Source organism: Ptychodera flava, chromosome 6 (genome assembly GCF_041260155.1).
Source record: "Ptychodera flava strain L36383 chromosome 6, AS_Pfla_20210202, whole genome shotgun sequence".
Lineage (NCBI taxonomy): Eukaryota > Metazoa > Hemichordata > Enteropneusta > Ptychoderidae > Ptychodera > Ptychodera flava.
Window position 1 is genome coordinate 10,174,019 of NC_091933.1, and position 12,088 is coordinate 10,186,106.

At 36.3% G+C, this 12,088-nt stretch overlaps 2 protein-coding genes across 2 annotated transcripts in view; both read left to right on the forward strand.

Annotated features, from left to right (window-relative positions):
* Positions 1–6,166, forward strand: part of LOC139134795 (plexin-A1-like) — a 206,224-nt gene extending 200,058 nt beyond the window's left edge. Inside the window, exon 13 of the transcript XR_011552870.1 lies at positions 6,147–6,166. The gene's annotated coding sequence lies outside the window, so the exon portion shown is untranslated. The remainder of the gene's footprint in view (positions 1–6,146) is intronic.
* Positions 1–6,506, forward strand: part of LOC139134796 (plexin-B-like) — a 96,518-nt gene extending 90,012 nt beyond the window's left edge. The window contains exons 12-16 of the mRNA XM_070701856.1: positions 1,363–1,541; positions 1,880–2,011; positions 2,540–2,677; positions 3,024–3,098; positions 5,046–6,506. The gene's annotated coding sequence lies outside the window, so the exon portion shown is untranslated. The remainder of the gene's footprint in view (positions 1–1,362; positions 1,542–1,879; positions 2,012–2,539; positions 2,678–3,023; positions 3,099–5,045) is intronic.
* Positions 6,507–12,088: the final 5,582 nt, after the last annotated feature.

Here is a 12,088-nt window from a genome sequence, read left to right on the forward strand (position 1 = left end):
TCGAAAGTGAAAGACTTAAACTTTGCTCAAACTTTCCATGAGGAATATTTCAAACACTCATTTTCAAAATCAAGAATAAAATCGAGGTCAACGTCAAATTTTTTGGCTAGAGGAACATATTACCCAAGAATTACCGACATTTGAAATTCAAAATGGCTGCCGCCCCTGTGTTTACTCTAAAGAAAATAAAAGTTAAGATTTTCGTAAAACTAAGACGGTAACAGTTTCCTTCACCAAGAGCTTTAAAATGAACCCCTACAAGTGGTAGATCAGAAAAGAATTGTAAAAGTTCGAGAGTTCAAATATCTGTGCCCGAGGCGAATTCTACCACACAGGCGAAGCAAAGGACAGACTAACAATTCCGCGACTACTGCACTTCACTACTAGCCTTTATGCTGTAGTAAGGCACCACCTCTCTTGAATACTAGAACAGATGAATCCACAATTGAAAACAAAGGGTCTCCTTCAGTATAAACTGCATTTTAACTTGGTTTAATATCCTGCAGAAATCTGCAAGTGCAAGAATGTTTAATTCTTTTAGTAATCACCGTGGATGAACTCAAGCAGGAGACAAAAGCTTTTCTCAGCTAACTTTTACCGATTTCTTTCAAATGACACTATGTCATACACATGCACATCATTTTGTATTGCATTACGATCTAATATGGCCGCCAAGGGGGATATTGGAAACAATCCAATATGAATCAAGCTTAGAGTCATTAACCAGGAAAACCTGAACCAATTTTATTCAATCTTAGTAGGAAAATATACATTATTTATATATTTCAACTTGTGTCAAGATACAATTCAATATGATTGCCAGTGGACTTTGTTTTCATAATTTTTCACGCTCGCTACCATTACACAGATATACCTGATCTGATTTCATCAAAACTTGTCACATAATGTGAATGTCAGTTTATGTCCCAATACCATCCAAAATGGCGGCCAACTGGCCAATTTTCTCAAGATCGCAGTTGTAAGCAGACATGCCTGAATAGATCCAATTTATAGCTGATGTGAGTAAAATTACAAGGCAGTATTTAAATGCGTGTCAATGTAGGTCAAACTATACAATCAATGAGGATGACATACGCCTTTTTTTCTTGATTCTTTACCTCCGCGTCTATGAATCAGACGTGTCTCAACCGATCCATTCAAATATAGTACGAAGACGTTGTTCTTTATTTTAATGTGAAAGACAGTTTGTGTCACTGTGATAACACAGCGTGAAAATCTATCAAAATCAAAGTATGGGTTAACAGCTCAAAAACCCCATTTTATCCTGAAGGGACTAATGCATAAAACCATTAATCGTTTTCTAATGTTTTCGCCTTTACTATTTATTAATGCGTCATCAAGCCTACCGATGCAGTGCAAGACAGTGTTGATACAGTCTTCAAGGAATGTTTAATATTGGCAAGACAACAATACCCTGCATTTCCAGCTCCCATTAAGTACATGTTTGAATATTTGGACACTCTGGTTGTTGAAAATGGTATTGACGATGGAGATGTAGCAAAGACATGGAAATGTGACAGGTAATAGTGACAGGATTCTATTTTCATGATATCCCCATGCGATGTGCAGAATTCATGATCCATGTGATTTAAAGATGTGCAAAATGTGAGAAAATACTCTGTCGATAAGCATTAGTGCAGCAATGATGGTTTTCATATTGTTTTCAAACAAAAATGTTATTAAAACTAATTTGCTATATGTATCTATCCTCAACCTTGTGCAATTTTTAACTATGATATACGTTTCGCATGTAATGACACATATATGCGCTGCCCTCTGGAATCGTTCCTGCTTTGATACTTATGAGAAGTCGCGAAATTCCATTTTATGTTATTACAAATTATCCCTTTCATTTCAGTCTACATTTGAGACTATTTTCCAAAATATTAAAGCGACCACAAAGTATGCTGGACATCAATATCTCTGGAGCCGTCGGCAGGGAACTTGACAAATATCACAAGCTTTCGTCGAAATCTGCTCGGACACAAAGGTAGCTTACGTTGCCCTAAATATTTTCATCATTTTATGGCTTCGCTACGTTTATGGTAGTTAGTCCGTGTGTTCTCGAATAAGTTATTATGCAACCATCTGTTATGATGTCGTTATAAATTCATAGCAATAAGACATATGTTACATATTGTAAGAGTATTGTAAGAGTTTGATTTGATTTGAGTTTGATTATTAATTGCAATTGCTCAAAATATTGCATTAAAGTGAACATAATTTTATGACGGCATTGGCAAAAATGTATATTTCTGAAGTTGAGACAAAGGGTCGTCCATTTTCTCGATATGCAGTCTGCGTATCGGATAACATATGTCCTGACATACCCTACAAAAATCTCAAGATAACAGTTTGACAACTATTAAAAGTAAGAACTTTCCTTTTACAAACAGAGTGCAAACAAAGCTTCTTTTTTGTATTGACACCGGAGTGTTTCTCGTTGTTTTCTTACTTGACTGATTAATCAACTCAATCCTAAAATGCCATAAAGAATAAACCTGCTTATTTTATAAAGGATACACCAATGGCTGACCTGTACGTTGAAAACATTGAACGCTTCCGTAGACGGCTAGGAACATACATCGAAGAAGTGAAGGCTCTGCCGCCTATTAGTGAAGCAACACTGAAGCAGTATCTTGATGAAATCTACCAGGTATACAATATAATCGCGCATAAGACGATGATAATTTTCAAACTAGTCAAGCTATAGAAAAGCAACGCATGAAAGCTTGAAGCTAAATAATTTACTCTTTATATGACTCTTAAGGACTGCATACAAGTTAACAGAGATATAGGAGACAGTGTTCTTAAATTGTATTCAGTAGATTTTACATAATACATTATATCGGTGATATTATAAAGGGTATTCCCAAGGGAGAAATTATTTGCCCGTATATACTAACACAATATCACGGACCTCAACTCGCATCTATTCTGCGTCTTAATTTATTTTCTATAGGTACATGTTATCATTTTTAACATTTGAATTCTTGTTTCAGGATCTTAGTGACTCGTTTGACAGGATGTTTGCTCTGGACGAACTATTTAACTTCTACAGAGGATTCAAAGATGAGGTACTCATTATTTATCGCTAGATAGAAGAGCTAAGCATTTTGTATATAACTTCCACTTTATGTCATGAAAAACAATATAGCAGATGTGTATGTCCAACCTTTTTGTTTCAGTGCAGGATAGCTTACAAAAACTGGAAGACATACAATCTATTCTGATCCATCACATTTCCAATAGAAGTGTGTTTGCTACCAACGTCCCCCTCCCTTTACTCATGTCCCTCCTACACCATGGTGGTACATAGACTTTTTTAAAAAATCGCGTTCAAATGACTTGGGTGATAAGTTTGATTGAGGAAGAAAAATAACGTTTTTGTAACATTTTCCACTTATTGTGTTCTCAGCCATACAGAATAAGATGATGGAAAGAAGGGAGATTAGTTGTAGCTGTTTTATGAAACAAAGGGATTATGATTTTTTCTGAATGGCAATGCCAAAGAAATATACATTCTAACTTTTCTCAGAGAATGACCACTTAAGTTTGTCATAACTTACTTTCCCAAAAGTATGGCTGTTGTTGTACCTGCGGAATGTAACTTTACATTTATTTTTAATAGAATATGTTGTTAAATATCTAAACGTACTTTTACTAGATATATTTAAAATATTTAGATGCTTAAATTATTGCTTACATGGAGAATAGAAAGAATTATAAAAGTAACCGTCATTGGTACAAATCAATCGGAACTGTGGAGAATTGTATCATACTGTGTGTCATTAATCTTCGAACGCGTCATGTGGTCTAACGCTGGGCAGGAGCGGTGTCTTCGGAGCTAAACGCTGGTTCACATGTACATCATGTCGAATGTTGATGATCCAATACTTATAACTCACCAACTTTACGAAACAAGGATATTGCTGATAAGAGTCGACTCCCTTTACGTTGAACGATGACAAATATTGATTCTATTCAATTTGTTGGTAATAATTGCAATGCAGAAGTTTGTTTTTGCCGCACTTTAAAATCTTAAAAATAAACCCTTACCCAAATCAAAAGAGGCTAAAGAATCCAAGGCATTTCCGAAGAGTAGTTTATTTTTATTCATGGTCCAAATTAGATGATATTCCCTATATTTTTCTTCGTTCAGCGAAGGAAAATACGAGTGACGTAATGACAGTGTCATCACGAGTCGAAGACGAGTTGTGACTCGGTTATTACGTCACGAGTACTTTCCTAGATGAACTAAGGAAAATGTCATGGAATAATATACTTATCACATGCACAAGTCAATAATTAATTTTGCAAAATAAAACGAGTTTTCGTCGTCGCAGATCGACGTAAAAATAGTTCCGACGCACCAAAGTTGATGACATAGACGTGAATTGTCGTGACGTAGAACGACCAGTGTATAAATCCCGTATTTATCTGTTCAGAGACGCCAAACTTGGCTTGTTCATGTGATAACAGGCAGTATCAACAACCATTAATGCGAGAACTAGTCGGGATTTAACTGCGATCCTTGCCCTGCCGTTATCAGTACACAAACATTGCCTCAGTTTAATGTTTTAACTTTACCTGAGTACTAACTCAATTACCGACATCAAGAGATACAACGATAAAGTCAGGAGCTTCCGTCAGTTATCCTATTTTCTTTCGTCGGACGGAATACATTTTATAATGTTATCATACACTTTGAACATGTCCCAAGGCCGTAGCGATTTGTAGCTTTTCTTAATATATAGAGAAACGCAGTGAGAACTGTTTTCATGTTTGATTGGACGGGAAGAAGGATTGATGAGAAGGGAGTCTAGTATTGGTGTGAAGAATTTTCAAAATAATACGTTTAAATTTGCAAGATACTCAGCCACAATTTCTCTCCCTCCACTGGTTGGCTGCTCTTGCAAATTGTAATACTGTTGTAATATGCTATAAACACAATTTCCATTTCCCATTTTCCTACATGTAGACATAGAAATGGGTAATTGTAAGATGTGGATTTTTATTTACAGATAGGTACAGCCTTAAAAAGGGATGAACACTGCAGAAAAGCCGGTTACGCAGCAAAATGGATAAGCTTATCGCTTCTGTGACGGAAAACCAGTATGAGCAGACACCGAGCAACTACGAATCACTGTATGCAAGTCCTCTGGTTCACTACGAAAGCCTTCATCACATGTCTAACCATTGAAGAAGCTGATTACCAAGACCTGCATCTGGAATCCGAACCATTTTACTCGGCTCTAGATATTTACCAGCAACGGTTGCCTGAGGCTTCTTGCGTGCAACCACATTCGGGGTACCAAGCAGTAAGGCAGAACTACCATTGCAATACACCACACTGCAATCAGGGCAATAGCAGAGAAGGTAGGGAGAAACGGAACCAGAAAGCCGTTCAGTGTATCAACCATTGCGAAGCTAAGGAAATCCCTGGCAGTATGAAACCCTCGGTATTAACCGTAAATAATGGCAATTAGGCATACTGTTACAAGTACTATTTCAAGTTCAAAGTGTTTTAGTTTCGTTAAGTCGTAACAGTAGGATTGTCTTCCTCACAGTACATATTTGTATTGTATGTACATTGTATGTAACATTATATACGTATACACAGATTTTTAAATTGTATAAACAGTACTGAGGATAGTATCACAATTTCATGTTACGCTTTCATCAAACTGAAGATTCGCTTTACTACATTTCCCGAGAGCTACACATTGACTCTGTATGTAAAAGACTTTATACACGATGTTTTACCTTTACAACTAACTATTACAGGTCATTGTTTTTCTGTAAGTGTTAGTGTAAGTGTTATGTAACTTGTGCATTTCAAGGCAAATTGTATTGTATTAAAAAGTACAAATCACTTGAAGATTTTGGAATGGTCGAACTTTTAAGGGATATAACGATATCATGTAAACATTATTTAATCAAAACCACTCTGTTCATTGAAATGATAAAAAAATAAAGATACCATTACTTGGATTAATTTAAAGTGTTACATTCTTTATGAGTCTCAGAGCAAGCGTGATTTTGATATATGTCTAACTATCCATTTTATATGCCACTTCAAAGCTATTACCATGTTACATTTTGTTAATTGTTGTCTGTTAAAGGGTACAATCAATACGAAAAAAATTCTACTAAATTAATTCAAACATGTAAGAGCCACATATAATCAATTAATTTAAATTAGCAAGTTTTGTTTTTTATTTTGACGCATATAGTCTCTGTCTTCCAACGATTAACATAATAAGTTCATTTGTCAACCTTACATGGTAAAGAATCTGCTGTACCAACAAGTTATGAATTGGGTGTCAATCTCAATAAACAAGAATTTTAAGTATCATTTTTTGTGTAGTACATTTCGTTTTATGTCACACATTACACTGATGTCATTAATGTCGATATAATTCCCAATTACGGCATGTGTTTTTTTCATTTAGCATTTTTAACCACTGTACATGTTCTGAACATATGAGAGGAACAAAACTTGAAATTATTTCAAGCTTAATTGATCGAATAAAGGGAAATTGTGACGAATACTGACATATTCCGTGTACACATTCTTATAGGTGTTTTATTCGGTCCTATGAATTATTTTAAGGACAAATTTAAAGGATTGAGAAAACATGTTGTGTGCACTTGAATCTGCAGTTAAGAAAATAAGGTAGATTTGTATGCTGCATTAAGACGAAAGAGTTGACAATCTGAAAGTTTTACAAAAAATAATCATAATCATGCACTGTTCTCACAAATGACTGAATCATGTGCATGATATAGCGCGCCCTTTGATGGCAAACTTAGGTCACTCTCGGTTAGATATTGCTGTAAAGACTGTGTGGTTTCTAGCTCACATGTTCACAAACGTGAGCAAATGCCATAGCGATGTCTGTCTGTCTGCGCTTGTGTGTGTGTATGTGTGTGTGTGTCTGTCTGTTTACACTATAATTCAAAAACGCCTGGAAGGATTTAAGTCAGATTAGTAGACAGGTAGCATATGCTAATTATAAGAACTGATTATATTTTGGTTAGTATGACTTGCATATCAATGAAGTTATGAAATATCATTTTTTCATATAATGGTTTCCTATGGAGACAGTAATGACAGTATCGACATATATCAAGAAATACTGCACAAAATTTCATGAAACTTTTCACTGGTGACAATCTCAGAACATTATGATGATACTGTGAGTGTCATGTCAATTATCTGCTCATTTGTATATTTAATGAACTTTTGTAATTAGTGATATAACTCTGAAATTCCTACACCAAATTTGATGAAACCAGCTACAGATATTGATCTGATAAATATGTAATTGTCACATGAACCACTGAGCAGTGTCAAGTTAATAAATAGCTCATTTGCATATTCAATAAAGATTTGTAATTAATCGAATAACTCCGAAATGACTGCACCAAATTTGATGAAATCTGCTGCAGATACTGATCCGACAGATATCTGACTGTGTTGTGAAGCATTTAATCGTGTGAAGTTAATTGAGGGTTCATTTGCATATTAATGAACTTGTAATTAGTGATATAACTCTAAAATTGTTGCACCAAATTTGGTGAAACCTTCTACAGATATTGATCTGATATATATCTAGTTGTCGCGTGAAGCCCTGAGCATCGTCAAGTTAATTAAAGGTTTATTTACATATTTACCGAATTTGTAATTAGTGATATTACTCTGAAAAAAAAAACAGTATTAAGATTGATGAAACGTGGTACAGATGTTAATCTTGAATGATAGATATCTAATTGTCCAATGTAGCACATTCAGTTCACATCTGGTTGCAATTTGCCATGGTCCGAAGGTGCAGCAGTGTATCCAGCATGTAATTGCGGCGGCTCACGGGAATATCAAAATGTGATGAAAGCACATAGCTTGGCGTATATATCGATAATCCGAAGGCATATATACTATAGCACTCCACCCGTACAACCAGTGCTCAGTTGTTTTACTTGAGAATTAAAACGCTATTTTTCCCCTACTAATTTAACGACTTAGAAACAAACAACAAAATGATGTTATTTGATCATTTTCAAGCACCTATATGATCCAGCTCGGCGGTTAGCTTGCCGTTTATGCCATCAATAAAAAAGTGGAAGTAGTGGGGATAGACACCTATAAACTAGCAACACTGACCTGAAATATAATGATGTACACTATCACAAAGGTCGCTGAGAATGTCGTGATGGATAAAGGATTTTCGTGCTAGTCCATAAAGTTTGTGGGTAAAACGTTAATTGTAAGATGTTTTTTTTTAACGTCGTTCTAAACGTCGCCCACCGCCTGTTAATTGGTACTGCGAAATTAGTGAAGAATCCACAATCAAAGCTGTTCGCTCTCATCCTCCTTTCAAATTTTTTATCACTCGATTCGCGCCTACGACGACTCCAGAAGCGGTTATTTCTTTCATCAAAAATCGCTGCCAAGTTATAGTCAAATGTGAACAATTAAAACCAAATATGACACATATGCATCATTTTTGATTGAAACGACTCGTGAGTTTGCCGACAAAATACGTGACCCGGCAATATGGCCAACTGAATTCTCGTCCGCAGATATTATTAATTTATGACTTTACGTCTTTCATCTTATAACTGCCGTGGAATAAAGTCATCCATTGACGCGATTAGGACCCTTTGTAGGCTAAAGACCATGATATTATTCTTGTGCAAGAACACTGGCTGACGGAAGCGGAACTGCCTCTTCTTTCGAGAATTCACAAGGACTTTAACGCATGTGGTGTTTCTGCTATCAATGACAACTGTGGAATTCGCGTCGGGCGGCCGTTCGGTGGCGTTGCCTTCATATGGCGTAAGTCCTTGGGACAAATTTTCACGATTAACTACCTAAACGATACGAGACTTTTAGGTGCTGAAATAGTTACATCCTCCAGAAAGCTATTTATTGTTTGTGCGTATCTTCCGACCTGTTCTAGAGAAAACTATGATAGTTATATGAGTTATTTGGCAAAAATCAAAAGTATTATTGATGAGGTTGACACTACGAATGTTATCATTCTTGGCGATTTTAATGCCAATTTCGGTACGTTTTTTGCGAGTGAGCTTGATACTTTTTGTATTGAAAATAATTTGCATATCTCTGATGCTGAAAAGCTTGGTAGATTCGATGAAAACTTTACATTTATTAGTGAGGCGCATGGTAGTACTGGTTGGTTGGATCATATTCTGAGCACCCATGCAGTGCATAATGCTATTTCTGACATTGGTATAATGTATGATTGTATGTCATCCGATCATTTTCCTCTTTGTGTAAATATTGATATTATTGAGCTTGTTCATACTGACCCAATTCGACAGAACGTGACCAATTCTCATGCAAAACCTAATTGGAGTAAAGCAACGCCTAGGAATCTGTCTGCCTATGAATATATAACCGATTGCTTACTCCGTAGAGTGGAAATCCCCAGCAATTCTCTCGCGTGTCGAGATCCTAATTGTAAGAACGTTGAGCACCTTCGCAATTGAACTCATTGTATTTGAATATTGTTATTTGTCTTAAATCAGCTGCTCAGAACTGTATCCCTATTTCGAAAGCAGACGGTCATGGGTTTAAAGCTATTCCAGGGTGGAATGAACATGTGCGCGAGTTCCACAGTGCCGCTCGTGATGCATTTAAGTTATGGGCCTCCAATGGTAAGCCTAGGTATGGTCCGCTTTTTGATCTTATGCGCAAAACGCGTGCAAAATTTAAATCTGCTTTACGGGCGTGTAAAAGAGATGAAAATCAAGCCAAAGCCGATGCTTTGGCCAACAACTTAACGCAGGGGGGCTCACGTAAGTTTTGGCATTCTGTTCACATCACTCGTGGTTGTCTATCTTCGCTTCCGACTAGTGTAGGTGGGTGCACTGGTCACGAGAATGTTGCTGATATGTGGAAACAACATTATGAAAAATTGCTTAATTCTGTTTCGAACTGTCGTGATAAAAATTTTGTATTATCAACATTAAATGATACTGGTTTCCACAATGCGATGGTGGTTACTGCAAATGAAGTAAAGGGTGTATCAATAAGCTAGAAAAGGGAAAGGCATTGGGTAATGATGGTATTGCAGCTGAACATCTTATTTATGCTAGTTCAATCCTTAGCGTTTTATTGAGTCTATGCTTTACTGGATTTTTTTACACATGGATATTTACCCGAGACTTTAATGCATGCGATCATTTGTCCCGTCGTGAAGGACAAATCTAAGGATGTTACTTCTGTGGATAATTATAGACCCATTGCAATTGTGACGGCCATTTCAAAGGTATTTGAGCTCTGTGTTCTTTCGCGTATTGATTCACTTTTAGATACCAGCAATTTACAATTTGGTTTTAAAAGTAACCACTCTACTGATATGTGTATTTTCGTGCTCAAATAAATTGTAGACTTTTATAAAAGGCATAATTCGCCTGTTTATCTGTGTTTCATGGACGCAACGAAAGCTTTTGACAGGGTAAACCACTGGACATTGTTTAGAAAATTGATCAACAGTAAGATACCTCTTTTTATTATTCGTATTTTACAATACTGGTACAGTAACCAATGTTTTTTTGTTCGCTGGGCATCTGCAGTTTCTAACTCTTTTGGGTAACTAACGGTGTTCGTCAAGGTAGTATCCTTTCACCCAAACTGTTTGCCATGTATGTAGATGGTTTAAGTAGTAAGCTTAAGTCAGCCGGTGTGGGTTGTCACCTGGCAAATACCATTGTTAACCATTTGTTCTATGCCGATGATTTAGTCTTGATTTGTCCGTCGGTTAAAGCATTACAGAAACTAAGTAACGTATTATGGGAATCAGCACGACATTATCTTTCATACTGCAAAGACAGAATGTATGGCAATTTTCCCAAAGTCCTGGAAAGCACACAGTGTGAGAATACCCTGTGTACTACTATATGGTAAACCTCTTAAGTTTGTGTGTACAAAAAAGTATCTTGGCTATATTATGTCTTCTTCAGGTACAGATGATGCTGATGTGCAACGGCAGCTGCGTTGTTTTTATGCTAGAGCTAATTTTATTTTACGTAATTTTGGCAATTGCTCACATAAAGTGAAGTGTACTCTTTACAAGAGTTTTTTATATAGCGTTTATTGTCTTAATGTTTGGTGTAACTACAGTGTCAAACAAATGTCTTCATTGAAAGTAGCCTACAATAATGCATTGATATTTAATCTGAAGCGTGATACAAGTATAAGTTTAAACTTTGTCAGCAGAAATATTCTGAATTTTACCTCGCTTCTCCGTAAATTGTTGTTTGCATTTTGTGAACGGATGTGGAAAAGCGAAAACCCTGTTATTCGCAGCTGTGTTAAATCCGACTCTTATTTTCAGTCCAGTTTCTGGAACATTGTAAGAGTATTCTTTATTAAGTTTTTTTTAGCTTTATTTCTTAGATGTAATGTTGTATTTTTTGTACATTTTACTGTATGGGTTTATGGCCTGAAATAAAGAATAATAATAATACAGCTACATGCCATGCCGAGCTCCCACTGCCATGCCCAAGATGACTTAGTCAGGTCCTGCCATTCACTTGCAGTGTATCGAGTTCTGTGTAACTTACAAGCTCTGACATATGCAGCTGTCAAACCCTGTATGTCAAACGTATGTCGTCCTTTATATGATGTATGCCATAATTCAGCCTTCTAAAGCAAGGAATTGTTGCTTCCGGCTGTTCTGCAATTCGGTGACCGCGAGACCATTTTGCAGAAGATTCTGTTTGGATCTTAGACATTTGTTTGGATTTGGGAGGAGTAGAAGTGATGCATGTATAACATGTTAAGCTTACAGATTATCATCTAAAATTTTGTTTCCATGTGACGCCGCGTGTAAAGTCGATGTCGTGATCAGTGTCGACAACATTTTGAATTACACCTTTCTTTTATCGTTGGAAATTAGATCGACATTGAGTTAATAAATTGAGTATATGCAGCGTAAGTACACAACATTTAATCATAGGCCTATGGTATACACAGTGACGAATCAGGAAGATGCACAGTCAATATGTGTGACAGGTAGACGACTTAACGGAGGTTATA